Source organism: Bombus fervidus, chromosome 15, assembly GCF_041682495.2.
Source record: "Bombus fervidus isolate BK054 chromosome 15, iyBomFerv1, whole genome shotgun sequence".
In the NCBI taxonomy this organism is placed as follows: domain Eukaryota; kingdom Metazoa; phylum Arthropoda; class Insecta; order Hymenoptera; family Apidae; genus Bombus; species Bombus fervidus.
In genome coordinates, this window is record NC_091531.1 from 6,963,839 (window position 1) to 6,983,708 (window position 19,870).

A 19,870-nucleotide genomic window follows, 5' to 3' on the forward strand; every position below is an offset into this window, starting at 1 on the left:
CGTCGATGGGGATCACAGATAACAGCGAGGTATGGCTCGAGCCAGCAGTTTCAGAAATTGCTGCAGATAACTCGAAGCCATATAAGCGGACGAATTCGTGTCCATATACATATCCGGAACTACTGTACGTACACGTTAATAAAGATATACACTGATACATATACACTTTAGTAGATGTTATCTGTGGACTGTTCCGAAGTTGAATTTGATATATAAGCTTTTCTTTTGTTGAAATGTCTATATTTCTTTTGTGCCCCCTCCCTCTGTATACTTAAAGTTAGCGGCCCAAATAGAACGTATGTATGTACAAATAGCATGCATGCTTGTAGAAAAAAAGCCAATAATATTTAATGGATTTATTATCCACCGAATGAACCCATTCCGGAAAATGAAAATGAAAAACTTCCACTCCTAACTACTTTTTAAATCTGTTCTTCAATAAGATACTTTTTATTAGATTAGTGCACGCGCAACGTGTTTCTTTATCCAGTAAATTTTGTGAAATTGTTGAGCCACATCTTTCCCTTACAAAAACCCGTGATTCCTTGAAAATACAACTTCTCGTCGTTCAGTATCAAGACAAGAATAAATCACGAAGACGAAAACTGAACGTAATGACATTATATCGAACCAGGTGTTTGTTAATACAAAAAGAACAGAGGTTGGAACAAAACTGCTAAGCAAAGAGGGACATTTATTGTAGAAATCTGGCGGTACTTTTCGACCAACCCAATAGGTAACGTGAAAAAGTCGACGGGTTTGGAAATTGGTTTTTAATCCCACTGGAAAAATGAACGCAGCTCAATGGGCGAAACGTGCCCATTATTAATAAACTGTCAGGATTTTTCCCATATGGGGACACCTCTGACCCTCACCTGGCCCAGGAAGCCTATCTAAACACATCTGATGACGCTTCACCGATACACCCACGAGCGAGCACGTGCGCCCGTGAATGGTCGGCGGGTTTGTATAGGTCAGTGGTTCCCAAATTTCTCGTCGGCGATATTAGAGCCTGGATAGGCCAAGATATTATTCATACATCTACATTTTTCATATGAAGGCTATCACAGCTTGTCGAGAAATGTGTCACATTTTCTCTTCGTTCTTTTTTGCGACAAATATGGTGCCTTGAATGTTTGTACCCTTAACGCTCGAACTGTAAAAGATAAAAGAAAAATTCTATAGTAGGAGTGAAAATCTAAATTTGTGTTTAATATAATATTATGAACATTTGTATATTAATAAAAATATAATACGATATTGATATTCGTCGGAATATACTAAAATACATTAAATTATTTAAAATTTATGTATTCCTACTGTAGTATTATATTTAGAAAGCAAAACGAATTTCTGTCCAAGTTTTATTTTTTCATTTCTTCCCAAAGATATAAATTTACATGGACATTCACGTTAACATGAATGTTTGCTTTATAATATTCACGTTACACTTGACGATGCGATAACGTGTTACACATGATAAGAGTTTAAATATCATTATTTATATACTGAAACGTTGAAATCTCGAATTCTAGTGCAAAAATAGATAAAAGTCGGAAAAAGAGATTTTTCCATTGGACCTTCCATTTCCGAGATAATCGATGGCAAAGATTCATGGGTTGTCCGACACCAGGTGTCGTTCACCCACGAATTTTCGGTATCGATCCTCTCGTGAACCGGACGTTCTACGAAAAAATACCACTCTTTATTTTTCACCTGTTTTTTCCCGCAGAAACGGATAGTATGGATAAAAATTCCGCGAAACGCACGATAAAATAGTTATTTCTAAATAGTTATTTGGGTGCCACTGGGCCAGGGACATACGTGAAATTTTTCCATCGTCACGGTACACCGCGTGCGACTGAAACGCACCAGCAGATGGTACCCGTCATACATGGGCGTGCCATCAAGGGACGTTTTAATCGCTTAAAATCGTCGTTAATTGAAAATGAGTCAATTTACGCGTGGAAGAAGACCGCCATTGGATGACGCACAGTATTTAACAACTGCTGTCTGACCGACAAAGTGTCGCAATGTTCCTCATTTTCTATTGTCTAATTTTTAGTCCTTTCAATTTTCCATTTCCCTTTTTAATTTTCTACTCTGCTTGTTGATTTTCCAAATCTTTAAAGATCCCTAATCACAGGCCCTCGTCATTGAATTAGAACCATACACAAAAATTCCACTTGTCTAAGCGCAACGCTATATAGAACTAACCAACTTCACTCTGTGTTGGTTTGTTAATTTCGTTACACGATTAACATTCATTTTTAAACGAACAAGTGACTTTCTTCCATAAGTTCTTTTTACTGCAAGAGAATGACTATAGATTGAGGTTAGGTTGGGGTTAGGTTGGGGTTAGGTTCTGAGGCTATTTTGCCAGTGCAACGTCTGTACTGGAATTCTGAGGCTTTCGGTTGCGTGTCAGCTGATATCGGTCTGCGTGGTACTTGACGATCTTTTTCACGGTCAGACCGCAACTTTAAAATACAGTGTGACGTCATGTCGAATGACCAGCCTTGGGACAAAAAAGGCTAATATCCGGTTAGATGACAACCGCCATGGGTGTGCTTCCAGTGGAGCTGGTTATTTTCACGGACCACCTCCAATTCTTTTATTCGGGGCCCTATGCCAGGCTACAATTCACTGGCAGAAAATTAAGGATGTATATTAGATGCGGGTAGTGAATATTATAGTTAATTACGGCGGGCCGTAAAATTCGTCGAACATATGCTACCAAACGACTATTTTTATTGGAATAAAATTTTACTGTTTTGCTAAATTAGTACGTTTTACGCGGAGAAGTGGAAGAGGTGTGTTTTATGGTCGTTCTGTGACTTAGAAAATAATTATGTTGTTAGATGTTTTATGTACTTTATTTAAATAATACGCTGCTCTTATAAGATACGCGAAGAGTATTATGGACGAGTGGATATTAAACGTTCGCAAAATAGTGGTTTTACTTTGATAACAAAGTTTTATCGGTCGATAAAAATTAGCTAAGAGTGTTTGATACGAATTTTTTTTTTTTTTTTAGTGTGAAAGTGGAGAATTTGAAATTTCAATGGACGTTGACCTTGGTCAAGAATTTCTATCCATAAGTGTCAATCAATAATTGATGGAAATATTTTCATTCCATAAATATTGAATCATCAGAGTGTTATCCCTGTTTTATCGAATGGATCGAAATCTAAGCTTAGTATCATGAATTCCAGTTATTTAATCGAATACATCGGCGAAAGTGTTTCAATTTCCAGCGGTTCTTTTTTCTCCCAACAAATTCGCCAACGAACGTAACGGCCATTATTTCCGTGGCCACTCGATCAGACTGCAATTCTGCTTGATGAAATTTTTCAATTTCGGCTAACTTGCCGCAAATTCGAGATAGAATGTGGCCACTGCAGCGAATAATATTCCAACGAACAACGAACCGTTTGAAGCAAGTTAGTTATCTAACTGACTGACTAGACTAACTCTAGCCATCGCATGAATTTTCCTAGTGCAGTCGAAACTCTCCGAACCTGGAGACTTTGTTACATAAAACTCACGAGTCAGTTCCCTGACGAGTGTTGGTATCCAGCATGTGCAAGATTAGAAGCAGAACGTATAAAGTAATTTTCGATTCCGGTTTATTGATTCACAGATAAAGGATCATTTTTTAAAAGGAATAATATTAATTATCGTCGAGCGAAAAGAATTATTTTTTCTAAAGCAACGTTATTGTTTGAGAATTCAGAATTTTGTATAATTTCTCTATTAGCTATAAATTCAGTATGTTTAATCTTTGCATTTAGTATAATTTCAATACGACCATTGCTCTTCCTGTTGACGCAGAGTCGCCATGAAAAGTATTGTTTTTTCGTCCAGTCGCGGGGAGACGCGCGTCAACGGCAGTCGTAAATTCCCCTTACGATTATAACAATCGACACCACGAACAGGTCGATCCCTTATTTCTTGTGGGATAATAGGGGTGTTTATTGTGTAATAAAACTGTAATCAACAGTTTTGTAAGATTTATATTTTCATCCATTTATTACGCTTATTATTGCGCCGTGTCGCAAGATATATTTGATAATTGTGTACTTGCTAGTTGCTTCGTACAAGCAAAAAGTCGATTAAGTTAATGTCGCGTAGACCGTAGCGAGGCCTAAGTTTGCAGCAACGGTAGATGACTACGTCGAGATTGAAAGAACAATAGATTTGACTGATCTAAGTGTGTAACGATAGTAGATGACTGCGCTGAGATAGAAAAAACAGTAGATGACTGCTCCAAGGATAAGACCGTTGACTCGACTGCACGAAGATCGGAAGAACTGTAGAAGACCCGTCTCGTACTATTAAGGAGGAAAGCTCGGTGTGGGTGTGCCTTTTTCAACTAAGAACGCGGATTCGTTGTTCACACTCTTCGGTAGAAAAGCGAGGGTAACGATCCGCGATGCCCATTGGTTACAGCCAACGTTAATAAACAAAAATATGAGGAGAAAGTCTGCCGCGGATGTGGCTCATGGGTGTCCTTGTTCACGGGAAAAACCTGCTATTTCGCTGGACGAACATTCGCTTTCTTCGTAATTTCTAAGAGCGTGCAATAAACATAAGGACCGTTTTAAGGACCATCCATAAACCGAAAATACTTATATGAATAGAGATTAAGCTAAAAAGATTCGGTTTATGGTGGTTCCTTGGGTTTATTGCGAGTCAGTGTAACGATGTGTAGGCCTTGGCGGGCAGACCACGAGGGACGTCACAGGGACCATCTCACGCGACGTAACATTATCATTTAAGGATGACTTTCTTTAGAATCCTTAAGAATTTTGTACAATTTCTCTATTAACCCTAAATTCAATATATTTAATTTTTGCATTTAGTATAATTTCAATACGATCATTGCTCTTCCTGTTGACGCAGAGTCGCCATGAAAAGTATCACGAAAATAAGAAAATTGAATTTCCTGTAGGAAGATCTGAATCTTGAGAATCCTTTAAATTAACGGAATGGTAGAATAAAATGAATGGGTAAAATTACAGAGAAATCAAAATTTATTTGCTTATGTTATTTTATTGACTGTCACGTGGAGGAAATTTTGTGTGTAAACATGTCTATTGGGTTGGCAACTAAGTGATTGCGGATTTTGTCATTAGGTGGTAATGAGAAAATCCGCAATCACTTAGTTGCCAACCCAATACATTTTTAGCGAAATTACTTGCTACAGAAAAATTGGAATTACAAAGAAGACAGTGGAAAAAGAAAGAGACGAACACGCCGAGCTTAAAGTGGCAAACAAATTTTCTATTAGGACTCGAATTAATCAAATTTCGCGTATAAAAGTACACACTTTTAATGGACAGGTAAGGCTTTTGCGAACATGAAATATTTTAATTAATAAAGTATTTCATTAGCAATCGCTTCGATCGAATTTTTTATGCAAGAATGTAAATTATCGAAGAGGACTACCGTTTAGTACGGAAAAATGTAATATAGAAATTTTTAATTAAAGAGAAAACGATAGAGAAGACACGCGAGTACATGGAGTTTCAAGTAACCAAATTTGGCGTATTAAGAGCATGAATTCTTAGTGAATAGGAATTTACTCTCGAGTATAAATTTACTACGGAAAAACTTTGTTTACCAAACAGAACAATGGAAAGAAAAATATGTGTCTCTCGACTTCGTTAACTAAGAAAATTTTCCATTAACCCACGAGGAGCTTAAAGCTTCGAATATACTGGAAATTACGTAGATAGTTGATATTTTCGAATTTATCAAATCGCGAAAAGTTATCCTTATCCCTTTTCCATCGGTTCGGAAGGTAACAAATATCTGTCGTTAAAAAGTGGCTAATTTTTTCAAGGAAAAGTTGCAGAGAAATTAAGAGAAATTCGATTGATCGAAAAGAATCGAAAAGAGTACGATGATTATGCATCGATGATCATCGTGATATGTAACTGGTGGTTTGGATATTGTACGTGAAAAATTAACACGAAAATATGCAATACAGTTCTTTTCGTTTCTGAGAGAATCGAGTTTGAAAACTTGTCGAGTATACTTAAACTTGGCTAAGTATCGAATCGTATTAAGTAGGAGTAAGCAATTAGCAGGTAATTATACATGTGAAAATAAGTGAAAAATGCGAAGTAAAAAGTTTTTCCGTTTGCGGCTTCATTTCCACGCAAATAAAGTTTGAATATGTTTTGTTAAGAACTGATGAGATACACGCGCACGATACATTTTCAAACGTGTTTTTCTCGAAAAGGAAGCATCGTACGAAGAAATTTTCTTCCACGCTTTTCACTTATTTTTACGCGTAGTTTAACCCACTGTTGATCATCTGCTCTTGCTCGGTTCGAAATTATTTTATTTCACTATACTTGTCGAATTTTTCAGTTCGATTTTTCTCGGAAACGAGACGTCGTGTGAAAATATCGTATCCCATATTTTCGCCTTATTTTTCCTCGAAAAAAATCGCTCCGTGTCCAATTGTATCATCAATTACGGACCACCCTGTATAATTAACCACGTTAATTGAAAATATGTCAAAGTAGAAAATTATGTTTGCATTTAAAAAATGATCCTTCAACGAAGGTTTATGAAAATGTATTTTCTGAAATTGAAAGGGGGTGATTGGCAGAATAAAATAAGCGGGTCGAATAAACGGTGAAATGGCCCCGGTTTTGTTATTGCACGCCAGCTAATGGATCTACTATTTTTTTTCTTTCTATCTCTTTCTCTCTTTTTCGTTTCCTTTTTTTTTTTTTTATGAAAATTCATACGCGTCTCGTAACGGGCGCACTAGTAATTTGTCCGCCGGTTTCCGCGGATCAATAACCTACTTTTATGATTAATATATACGGTACACCGTCCAGGATTATTCGAATGTTCGCTTTAATACGAGCTGTACAGCCACGGTTTTAATATCCTCCTCCTGGAAGAGAGCTGGCCTTCGTCTACCTTTTAATACCACCCTGTGTCATGAATAGCTAACAAAATGGAAAACCATTTGAAAATCCTTTTCTCGTTCCTGTCGAATGTCCGTCAATAGTTACAAATTTCAACTATTATCTTCCTGAAAATTTGTCGTTCATTATGCAATTTTTTAATATTTTCGTGTGTCACAATTCTGTCTTGGACCTCTGGTTTGTCAAGTAGCTAGAATTCAACGAGGGACTAGATGACGCATTGGTCAGACGCGTGTTGTCTGGTCGTTGCAACTCATACTACTCGTGCAAGTGGTATGATTCATATATACCATGACGAAGACTGCAAGTAGAATCACCTTTAACGTGACTGACATTCTCAGCGTATAAAATAGCTAGGTTTCGTCGAGGATCTACTTAGATACTGGTCAGACGCGTGTTGTCTGATCGTGGACGATTATACTACTCGTATTACTCACTCGAGCGATATGATATCTATGATGAGATCAAGTTTAACACGAATAGTATCAGATAGCTAGGTTTTGTTAAGAATCTACTTAGATACTGGTCAGACGCGTCTTGTCTGATCGTTGCAACTTATACTACTCGTGCAAGTGGTATGATTCATATATACCATGAGCGAAGACTGCAAGTAGAATCACCTTTAACGTGACTGACATTCTTAGCGTATAAAATAGCTAGGTTTCGTCGAGGATCTACTTTGATACTGATCAGACGCGTGTTGTCTGGATGTTGAAACTCATACTACTCGTATTACTCAGACAAGCGATATGATTTATCTATAACGCGAGCAAAGACTAGAGATGAGATCGAGTTTAACACAAATATTCTTTATAATGTATCAGATAGCTAGGCTTTGTTAAAAATCTACTTAGATACTGGTCAAACGCGTGTTGTCTGATCGTTGCAACTTATACTACTCGTATTACTCAGACAAGCGATATGATTTATCTATAACGCGAGAAAAGACTAGAGATGAGATCAAGTTTAACACGAATATTCTTTTTAGTGTATCAGATAGGCTTTTCTTAGGAATCTACTTAGATATTGGTCAGACGCGTGTTGTCTGATCGTTGCAACTTATACTACTCGTGCAAGTGGTATGATTCATATATAGCATGAGCAAAGACTGCAAGTAGAATCACCTTTAACGTGCCTGACATTCTCAGCGTATCAAATAGCTAGGTTTCGTTAAGGATCTACTTAAATGCTGGTCAGACGCATGTTGTCTGATCGTGGACGATTATACTACTCGTGTTACTCACACAAGCGATATGATTTATCTATGATGAGATCAAGTTTATTCTTTATAATGTATCAGATAGCCAAGCGTCGTTAAGGGTCTAGTTAAATATTGGTCAGACGTGTGTCGTTTGAACGTATACTACTTATACTACTGATACAAGTAGTATGAGTCAATGATGATATAAGCAAAGACTAGCGCTGAAATCAAGCTTAACGCGTAGAATATTTTTGATGGAAAAAATACTATGAGATATAAATTGAAGTATACTATCTTTTTCTATACAGAAATTCTAAATGGCTCACTGACTTAGAGAATAACGCGCAACCCAAACTCCTCGACCTAGGAAGTTGAACTTTTGAGAGAAGCTTCTGCTCACCGATGTAAGCACCACTAAGAAGGGACTTTTCGAAAATCCACTTCCAAGATGATAAAAGCGGGGGTTAAAATTTCATTCTTTTTCGCAAACGACTCGACCAATAACCGTGAAATGTTAGAAATACTCTCCTCAGATTTACTATACTCGTTTAATTTCGCGGAAATTTCGATCTACACTTTGCCAATGGTTGAGTGCGTTAAATGATACTAAAAAAAAAGCCGTATATCCAGAAAATCGGAGAATACAACTCGAGCACAGGTCCATTACTAAAAATATCCAACAAAGTTCTGCGGAGTAGCCACCTGGTAATCAGCCAGCTCCCCATAGATGCAAAACACCCTCGGTCCATTCATCACGGCTCAAATGTTCCTCTCGCGCTATTTTTCTTTCTCCGTGAAATTTTCATCCACTTACGTTTGACGAATCTGCCGAACCAGCGGAGAAGTTGGTCCCGTTAATTGGCCCCAACGGGAACAGTCGATCTATCAGTGTTCGTTGTAAGTTCGGTCCGTGGAAAGCGAAAGAAGCGTCAGTGGTGCAGGGGCGAGGGGAGGCGTTGCCAGTCTCTCGGCTGTTGAAAGAGGTGGGAAAAAAGCTACGTGGTGGCAGGTTAATTAGAAAACACGGGTCCAAGGCTGAGGAAAATCTGCTCGCGAAACAGAGAGACGGGCGCTAGGAGCATTGCGGGAAAGTGGAACGGTAATTTCCGTTTTGCCGCGAGTTGCCCGGTTATTTCGAGACCGAATTACTCGGCTCTTTGACCCTCGCCTCGCCTCGCCTCACTAACCAATCAAGAGAAACTGCCAGGGATTAGAGAATTGTGTGTACGCGTCTTTTCATCGATAGGGCCCCGCCAGAGTTTTAATTAATCACGTTCTCATACGCGCACGGTTATTGCAACTTCTCTCCAGGTTGGACAAGTTGGAACCATTGTTCAGCCCTTTGTTCGGTCGGTTCGACGAGCGATCGATGGAAACGAAGGAACGTTAACGAGGCCGATCTCACGGATAATATTTCCCTGGCTTCCTTTTCTCATTAACCGGGGCAGTTTCGTTGGTACGCAAACCCCACGTCTAAACGAACTACTTCAACGGCTACGTAAAACCCGACAATTTGTTTAACTGCGGCTCTCGGTTCGATTTTGTGAATGGCAGCTGTGAATGATCAGAGGAGTTCTATTTTTTTTTTTTTTTTTTTTTATTTTTCACTATTTCTGAGAAACTGATCCTTCCTGCGTGTTCCTGCGCTAAATTGAACTGGACCAGCTGGTCCATTGTATTTATTTTTTGTAACGTTATGCTACTGATTCGCCTTGAGACTAATTTTTCTATTATTAGTTTAGGCAAGATTCGTATTTCGTTGAGTGAAGGAATTTAGTTAAGTCCTTTTTGCTTTTAATCGTTGAATTGGGCTTGGAATCGTTCTTGGATCTCATTTGAATTTCAATTGACATTTTATTATCAATAAACTTTTTCCTAGAATTTATTTTAAACAATAATTACTAATTGATTTGTATACTTCATTACTAATTGATTACTAATTCATTTATATACTTCAGAAAGGATGCTGCAAATGCACCTTTTCCAAAACATTAAATAAGCAGAAGTGAATACAAAAAAGCCATATTTATGTAGAAAATTTTCCAATAATTTCCACGCTTTGACGAGTTCGCATGAAAAATAATGTGGAAATATTCGAAAGCCATGGTAGCAACTTTTTTGATTAATTTTGATGTCCTTTTTCCTCCAAACGCATGAACATCCATGACCTAATTATTGCCAAATTATTAACAAATTATTGACGTAATATTGCCTGGCAGACAATAGACATTGTGCCAGGGTTATTTGCTCTGTTCGAATCTTGTCGTGGCTTCTTAAGCGTCCACGGTTTCGATGGAAATGAGGTTTTACAGTTCTCTCATAGATATGGAGCTCTTAATGTATTAAGGAGTATGTTAAGTTGGTATGTGTGCCAAGATAGAGTGGTTCAGGGGAGGTAATATTCTGCAATTAAGCCTGTGGACAAGCTAGGGATTTCAGAGGAGCTTGCCAGCAAATTTGCTGTCATTTGTTATCACGAAATGATTTTATCTAGTACGGTATCTGGCTTAAGATGTACCAGCAAATATATTGCCAGGTGATGAGATGGTATCATCAGCCAAATTACTCTGCCATTCTATGTACTTTGGTTATGATTGGTAGGCTAAAGACTTCGATTTTACAAAAAATATTTTACTCGCAGAAACATTTTTTGCCTTGAAATTAATATTTTTGCATTTTACTCGTCGAAAGCTACATCTGTCAAAACAAACGAAAAATGTGAAAAAAAAAAAATTTTTTTTTAAATCACATATTCGACGTGCCTCGAAAACGAGGTTCGACTCAAAGTGGTTTCGGTCCCTCGTTCACATTTATAAAAATACAAATTTGCGTAAGCGTTTGCAGTTTCTAGTAACAAGCGAGATAGAGTGTAGGTAGGTGGCAGCACGTTCGTTCGACGTCGGTGTCTCTACGGAACTCATCCAAAATCTGGCCGCAGACTTAATCACAGAATATTACCGACCCTAAATCACCGTGAACCTAGTACGGATACCTAGACACAGGCATCCTCGTGGAAACTCGATTTCCACCACGTAATTCCATTTTCTCTAGCCTACCATCGACGTTCTATGCTCCGTTGGAAACAGTCTTGATTAATTTTTTTTTCCTCCGAGAGAACAGATGCAATCAAACTTTCAAGTATCTCCCTATTCTCTGTCTCCCTCTCTATTTCTCTTTTATTAATGTTATTCTTTTTTTTTTTGTTTTGTTTTGTTTTGTTTTTCGTGCCGCGAGAAAAAGTGGTAAGTGGGTCGAGGCTCTTTTTAACAACAGCGCCCGTGCACGTGTTTGCAGTTGTATGCGTGCGTTTGTGGACGTGTGCGCTCATCGAGAAAAGGTTGGAGACGTCTCCACGCGAGACTCGACCAGAGATCGGACTAGGGATATCAACCCCTCGTTAGGATTGCTTCCATGTTTAGAAAATAAACTGGGAGAGAAAGGGGAAGCACCCGTGGTTCTCCTACAGACGGGAAACACACGCGTGCCACGTCCTACCTTGGTGTTTAAATATTTTTCTCCGCGTTGCAAACAAGCCCCCTTGGAACTCTCCCTTTGATTTTGAAGCCGTTGGTTTGTTGGTTACCTCGTGCCAGTGGTCTCAGAGTTCAGACTGTCCTGCTTCTTCGACTCTTGAGTGATTAATCGAACCACCGTGTCGGAGGCTGTTCTAAATTAGTCGGTACGCCAGCGATCAGCCTGGGAACCGATGTAATGACTGATTTAGCTAGTGTGTTGAATGGTTTGAAGATGTATGAGGCTGTTAATTATGAAAGGTATTGCTTTCTTTAACATTTTTCATCGCTAGATTTGAAAATCGCTTGGATCATGTTTGGGATAAATGTGTGAATGTTCTGTATTAAAATTTATATAAAGGGTGATGTTAGGACAGTTTGTAGATGTATGAAGATGTTGGACAGTTATTGCTTTCTTTAACATTATTTATTGTTACATCTAAAAATGGTTTGGATTATGTTTGGAATAAATGTGTGAATATTCTGTATTGAAATTTATGTAAAGGGTGATGTTAGGACAGTTTGAAGATGTATGAAGATGTTGGACAGTTATTGCTTTCTTTAACATTATTTATTGTTACATCTAAAAATGGTTTGGATTATGTTTGGAATAAATGTGTAAATGTTCTGTATTGAAATTTATGTAAAGGGTGATGTTAGGACAGTTTGAAGATGTATGAAGATGTTGGACAGTTATTGCTTTCTTTAACATTATTTATTGTTACATCTAAAAATGGTTTGGATTATGTTTGGGATAAATGTGTGAATGTTCTGTATTAAAATTTATATAAAGGGTGATGTTAGGACAGTTTGAAGATGTATGAAGATGTTGGACAGTTATTGCTTTCTTTAACATTATTTATTGTTACATCTAAAAATGGTTTGGATTATGTTTGGAATAAATGTGTGAATGTTCTGTATTGAAATTTATGTAAAGGGTGATGTTAGGACAGTTTGTAGATGTATGAAGATGTTGGACAGTTATTGCTTTCTTTAACATTATTTATTGTTACATCTAAAAATGGTTTGGATTATGTTTGGGATAAATGTGTGAATGTTCTGTATTAAAATTTATATAAAGGGTGATGTTAGGACAGTTTGAAGATGTATGAAGATGTTGGACAGTTATTGCTTTCTTTAACATTATTTATTGTTACATCTAAAAATGGTTTGGATTATGTTTGGAATAAATGTGTGAATGTTCTGTATTGAAATTTATGTAAAGGGTGATGTTAGGACAGTTTGAAGATGTATGAAGATGTTGGAAAGTTATTTCCTTTTTCCCATTTTTAATCGCTAGATTTGAAAATGGTTTGAACTATGTTTGGGTCACTTGCATGAACGTTCTACGTGGAAATTTTTGTAGATAACGAAGTGAGAAGTGTGTGGAGTAATTTAGAAGAGTATGAACTAATTGCAATTCTAATTTTCTACTTAAGAAGACTTTTAAATTATGTTTGTCCTTAAATATCAACAAATAACTAACGCACTCAAGAAAAGTCAATATATGGGCTGACTTGAAGTCTGTGTTGAACAATTTTCGCACGCGTACAAGCTACTTGGAAAGCGAGAAAAGCCATGCTCCTTTATCTCGCTGGTCTGCAGCTTTAAAAAATGTTCCACCACGCTGAACGATGTTCACAGAGAGAAGGCAGGAAATCTTGTGCTTTTCGAGGTTCTCCCGTGAATGTGAAAATTTAACAAGGATTTGGTGCATCATAACTGCACTTTTCAAGAAGCAGACAGAATTTTTTACCAGCTTTTTCTGCTCTCTTTGCTTTTGTGCTCAAAAATCACTGTTCTCAACAACTCCGCTACATCGGCGTATAATTCAAACGCAGTTAAACTTCCACCAACGATCCCATCAACTTCAATATGTAACATCGTAAATCAAATATAACAGCTCCATACTATATTCATGCTCGTACTCATACTATGCTTCCTATTCGAATACCATACGTAACATATATCGGTTGCTTCATTGTACTTGCCAAGTAGTCGATCGTCACAGGCAAGTTTCTGACCTCGGGGCGAATATTCACAAGTTCCTAGCGTTGAAAATCTAGCAACCATCCCTGAGACCAACTTCTTACGATCAGATCGAATCATAAGAGTCAGAACTCTTCAAAATCGTGTCAGAATTACAGTAAAAAAAAAAAAGCGATCTTAAGCGAATGGAAAGTTTCAAACAAGCTGCTCACCAAGTTCCGGACCTACACAACCGAAGTTCGACTCTACTTGCAGGGACCTTTTTTATCTCCTAAAGCGTTCACACAGCGTCTTGGAATCTGTCGCGTTTGGACTCCAGCGTACTTGAAAATCTCGCTGCTTTTTTCCAAATGCTTATAGAGGATTCGTGAATCTAGTTGATCAACGTACTTGAGCCCGCCACTAACTTCCACCAAGTCACTCTACAGCTCTGGTCATTTTTTCCCAGAACCAGCGATAAGAAACCGGCACTTTATTCACACTCCTCTATGCTCGCATTGTTCCCAGCAGCTTTACAGAAGCCAGAGGGTATCGACGATCAAACGCGTTGGTTATAACGAAAGAAGCTTGCTTTTAGCCTCGATGCAGTCAGTAAGACATCAGCAAATCAAATACAAAGTTTCCTACAAATTTTTCCTCCGTTGTTTCTGGAACACGAATGGCCAAATTGTCGAGGTTATTAGATGTATGAACAAAGGAACACGTGGGTAAATTGTAAAGTAGAAAATATATTTTAATACAGAAGTGTAAATACAAGTGGGAATATAATTTGAGCTGGTCCAGATCCGCACGCTAGCAGTGTTACCCTATGACTGAAAGTCCCGAAGTCATCGTCGCCTGCCTACCGTTTATGGTCTGCCTTCGTCCCAATCTTTTGTCTATACGCTGTCGATGGCTTCGGTTCTTGAGAAAATTAAAAAGAACCAGACGTAGAGTTTTCTTAGAAATGGTGACCACTTCAAGACAAATTCGTGTTCCTGTCACCTGGTGAAATATAGAGTTGGCAACTAAGTGATTGCGGACTTTGTCAATACCACCTATTGACAAACGCCGCAATCACTTAGTTGCCAAGCCAATACATCAGCATCGTGCTATCGCGTGAGATTTCTCGCCTGTGAATAGCCAGACAGGTCGGACGGGCTGGCTATTTTCCGCGACAATGACTCGCGAAACGACAAACGCTGTCGATAAAACGAGCCCCGGTACACGCTAATGGCGGGATTAGCAGCACGATTTATTAGTATAATTCAAACGGTATTATAACGCTGGAAAATGGCCCACGTGTATTAATGGAATTCATAATCGCAAAAGTAATATTCATTGGGAGGATCTCGCTACCCTGTTGGTCCGCAGTCTGCACAGGTTTTTGGATTAACTGACTCTGGTAATCTTGACGATTCCATTCACGCGAAACTGTTGTTACGTTGTAGTTTCATAAAGTCAGTTTTCCATATTTTTCCTGTCTCACCGTAGATTTTTGTACGTTTTTAGAATCTTCGTGAACAGAGCTGAAGAATTGGTACCGTGGGGATGTTGGGTTGACAACTAAGTGGTTGCGGATTTTGTCATTAGGTGGCAATGACAAAATCCGCATCCACTTAGTTGCCAAGCCGATAGAAAGCAAAGTTCACGTTTTCGATTATTCTAGGCATTTCTGCGTTGTTATATTTCGGATATTATACCTACCCATAGATGTATAAAAATCCATAGTCTGCTTACGGGAAATCGATAATGTCGCGTGTTATTAATAATTTCGTTTAGATTAGGTCCGTTGCACAGGCGCCAGGTGTAAGCCATTCGAATAAAGAGGAATCTCTTTCGGTCATAAAATTGTCAAATCACGGGGAAAATCGATGTTTGATTATGCAACTGGTGTCGTTGAGATGGCCCATACGGTAATTTCACCAGGTGTTGTTAAATATTCCTCACGCATGGGAATTAATAACGGTGTCTGGATTGTTCAGGTTAGACGCGTTTCGCAAGATTCCCTTTAAGTTAGCTTTGCAAGTTGGCAAGTTGGCCCAAGTCACTCTATAAGCAATGTCCAATATTGGTTAAGGGTTGATAGTTCAGTCACTAACGTCAGCCTCTAACCAAACTTGTGTACTTCTTGACTCTTCTCACCTAGAAAACCATGATGTGTGATTTTCCAAACTACCATCGTCACTCTGGCTAACATCTGCCATTTCCAGTTAACAGAGGCAGAATTTTCGCCGATTGACAGAAGCAGAATTTAAAAAAAAAAAAAATTATTTTCTACAAATTCTCACCGCGTGACTAAATTTACCTGTTTTAATTTATTCCTCGTGAATTACCAGTTAGAATTTCAACTACCAAAGAATTATTACGAAGTAGGGGAAGAGTTGAAGAGTGCTGGTAGAAAAGAGCGCAGGTGCGAAGAAACGAGCTTTTCAGCGGCAAAGGGAAACTTATGCGTTAATGTAGTCAAAATTCGTGAAAGAGAGAAAGGTAGAAAAGCCTATGGCTGTATGTGCCAGCTCGTATTTGTAAAGAAAACTCGGTGTTCCATTCGTTTCTATAGATGGCATAGATAGAGAAGCAAAGAAACGATTGGTTAATTGTTCGTCGGTACTTGTATGTTTCTCTGTACAGTGGACGTTGCGACGTCGTATCTTCTGCAATAGAATGTCGAAGCTTTCCAATTGCTGCGCTTACAGTGTCGTTTACGAGCGCTCTTCGATTTTGTTCTAATCGTAAGAGCAGACGTAGGTAAGTGTGGCTCGTCGGTAATTAAGAACAAAGGAGAATGGAAAACAGGAGTGCTTCTTACCGATAGTCGGAATTAAAGATCGAGCCAGATCTTAAAACGTACGATCTTAAAATCTACGAAAGAGGTAGCTGTGTTTGAATGACAGATACGTTCCTTGATACAGACATTCGTAAGATAGAGACCTCTCTACATCACAGTTTGACTTCTCTATTTATGCACTCTCACGAACATAACCTAAAAATGGGGCACGACTCTTAAGTATTCATGTCAGGACTGCGTCTCATACATATAAACTTATCGAGGTCTGTCTCCAAAGCGTGATACCAAACAGAAAGCATTTGCTCGGGTTTCCCCTCATAAACAACCGATGTCGAACTTCTTTCACTGCCTAAATTTAGTCGTCGAGTCACTATGATCGGTAGCAACCCCAAGTGCCATAAAACTAGAAGGAATTATTTCTGATTCCGAGAATCCTTGCTTTGATGCGTTGGTCGAGTGTTAGTATAATAAAGATCATCGTTCTTCCCTTTCTTCGTCGGCACTGACGCGAACGCTGAAAACCAGGTATCTTTTTTTAGAAATTTTTTATCCTCAATTTACCTTTATTGCAAAAAAGTGTATTCTCTTAAAACAAAGGACTTGGATGTAAAGGAGGGAATAAGCGAATGGTGTTTAGACTTGGAAATCATTCTTTTGTCCTTTTTAAGTGGCTACAAAAAGATTCTAGTTATTTTTCGAAAACTTTTTTATTCGCATTTCGAGGAGAAACTTTTTTTTATTTATTTTTTTTCTTTTTCTTTTTTTGCAAAAGTATATTCTCTTAAAACAAAAGATTTGAAAATAAAAAGAAGACAGAAGTATGGCGTTTATATTGTAGTTGGAAATTATTCTTTCTTCTTTTTAAAACACCGAGATGGCTAGGAGAAAAATTCTAGTTAAAAATACTTTATTTACATTTAAAATAAAAACACTAGATAGCAAGAAACTTCCCTAGGAAAATATTTTTTCGGAATAAGCATAAAGCATAAAAGAAACAAAAGAACGTTGTTTAGATTTAAAAATTTGATCAAGTTGGAAAATGGCCGCATCCTGACCAGAGTGTTCCGCAAGCTAGTAAATATTTACGCTAGAACGAGATCCAGGGATGTAAAATAAACGTCCGTTTTAACGTTAATGAGAAGAAGTGTATAGCCGCGATGCATCATCATTGCCGGTCGCGATAACGTCGCGCGTCGTTTACGTATTATTGTAAAACATATTACCTGTGATATCTAGCTTGCTTTTTTCTCTGTCAGGTAACAGCGACGTACGCGGGGAGCCGGTATTAAATAAATCAAGAGTCTCTCATCGCGAGCACGGCTGGCAAACAGCCGGAAAATTTGTCTGTTTTTAATTTAATATTTTACATCACGCGGAGAATAATGCTAATATACAGCGTCGCGCGTGTGCGCATGCGCACACAAAATGTGTATCCTCCTACGGGAATAACAAACACATACGTGTTCCACCACACAAAAATATCCGGGCACTTGTTTATTTTTAATTACAAAATTAAAAATGATTTTATTCTTCATAGTCACTTATAGCTGCTTACCGGCTGATCATCGATTTGTACAACCTAACCTAAATTCGGCTAAGACCACCTACTGGGAATCAAGGTGTATCGACTAGATAGAAACAATTGGATTTTCAAAAACATCGAGCAAAAATCTGCATCATCTTCGTCGCTATAAATCGCAAAAGAATTCATAGCTTCGTTGAAAGCCACGAGACCGCTGCCATAACCTAAAATCCATTCATAACTAGAGTTGTTGGTCAAATTCAAACACTGTGATTATAAGTTCACCAAAGTGTCCGCATACTTAGCAGCAACAGACTACAGGTTAGGCGTTCTCTTTTGAATCAGTCACGTGTTTCTCGACGACTTTCACGTAGTCGTTATTTTCCCTACTGTCGAAGACTTCGATTATTTTCCGGGATTTGGAAGGAGCACGAGGCGCTTACCTATTATCTCACATGAACAATAACTCCGTCATCGACGAAGTGACACCATTTTGCGGCCATTGTCGAATGAATTATGTACGCCGCTCGAAACAATTGGGACTACGTGGGATCAGTTGTCGACGCAAATTGCATTCGTGGTAGAGAAGCGAAATTTGTCTACGTTCCCGTGCAATCGTCTCGATATCAGCTGACATAGTCACGTTTTCGATATAGAGCGCGGTACTGAGGCATGTCGTGCAGAATTAAAAAGCAGCCGAGTAGGATGATGTTGTAGGACTTACATAACCTAAATTCAAAGAAGTCTATTTTTGTATTAGACCTTGTAGGGATGTGGTAGAACACTGTGACTGCAATATCGTGCAAAATTCTCCGTTAGAGGTTATAAATGAACACGTTACCCTATTGAAGGGTCTACCATAACCTAAATGCAAGTAAAAAGCGTCCGTGGTTCAAGATATAGAAAGTCGATTAAATATATTGAGTTTCCGAAAACATCGAACAAAAATCTTCGTTAGAAGTCATAAAAGAATTTGGAGCCTCATTAAAAGATACCAAACTAACCTCATAAACTAACTTTAAATAAATCCATTTACGGATACAACTGTAAGAGTCATTACAATATTGTATTTTCAAAAATGTCGTGCAAGTAACTATAAAAACCCCGAGGACTCTCATAACCAAGTTCAAATAAATCCACTCTATTAGAAGTCACAAAAGCCCACGTGTCCGCCTTAGAAACTTCCATAACCTAAATATAAATAGCACCATTCGTGAATCATCCTATAGGGAGTCGATAGAACATGGCGTTTTCAAGAAATATCGTGCGAACAAGTTCTGTCAGCGGGAAGCGAGTAGGAAAAAGCCCGCAGCCTCGTTGAAAGCCACTAAAACCAGGCGCGCGCTCGCCTAACCTACAAACCGCCTAGCATTGTTTTTCCGGCGATGCGATTACCGCTCATTAGAGGGACTACCGTGTACACGGAACGAGAGCGATTATTGTCATTGGGGGAACGCGTGTGTCGCCGGTGAACGTTCCCTTGTCCCCGGGAACGATTTATCCCGGAGCGGTGAGCACGAGCGCGGCCCAACGTTCGCTTTTTAAATACGTTCCGCCTTTTTGTCTGGTTTCTACATATATCGAAATACCTGGCCGAGCGAGAGATTCGCTCTCCGTCTCGAACGTTTCTCCCATTTTTTCACGACCATTGAAACCTATAGAAATATCTTCCTTCTTTGTCACGATTGCAACATGCCCCCCCCCTCTCCTCGACGTTCTCCGTTTTTTCCCTTCCCCTCTCCGACCGGATCCCCTCCTACACCCCTCCATCGCCATTGCGCCTTCGCCAGTTCCCCGAATCAGCCGGCTCTTTCTGACGTACCGCGAATGCACCGAACGTTTTTCATCGTCCGCGAGCCGGAATCGCTGAACGGAACGCAAAATGCCGCGCTATGCACGTCGATGCCGCGAAGCTTTTGGCAA

At 38.8% G+C, this 19,870-nt stretch overlaps 1 protein-coding gene and 1 long non-coding RNA gene across 4 annotated transcripts in view; one reads left to right on the forward strand and one right to left on the reverse strand.

Moving 5' to 3' along the window:
• Positions 1–19,870, forward strand: part of LOC139994936 (uncharacterized) — a 70,760-nt gene that overhangs the window by 11,172 nt on the left and 39,718 nt on the right. The gene's annotated exons all lie outside the window — the stretch shown is intronic.
• LOC139994632 (uncharacterized) lies at positions 17,734–18,924 on the reverse strand. The gene is made up of 2 exons (XR_011801690.1): positions 18,391–18,924; positions 17,734–18,336 (listed from the first exon to the last, which is right to left on the reverse strand). It is a non-coding gene; the product is annotated as an uncharacterized lncRNA (long non-coding RNA).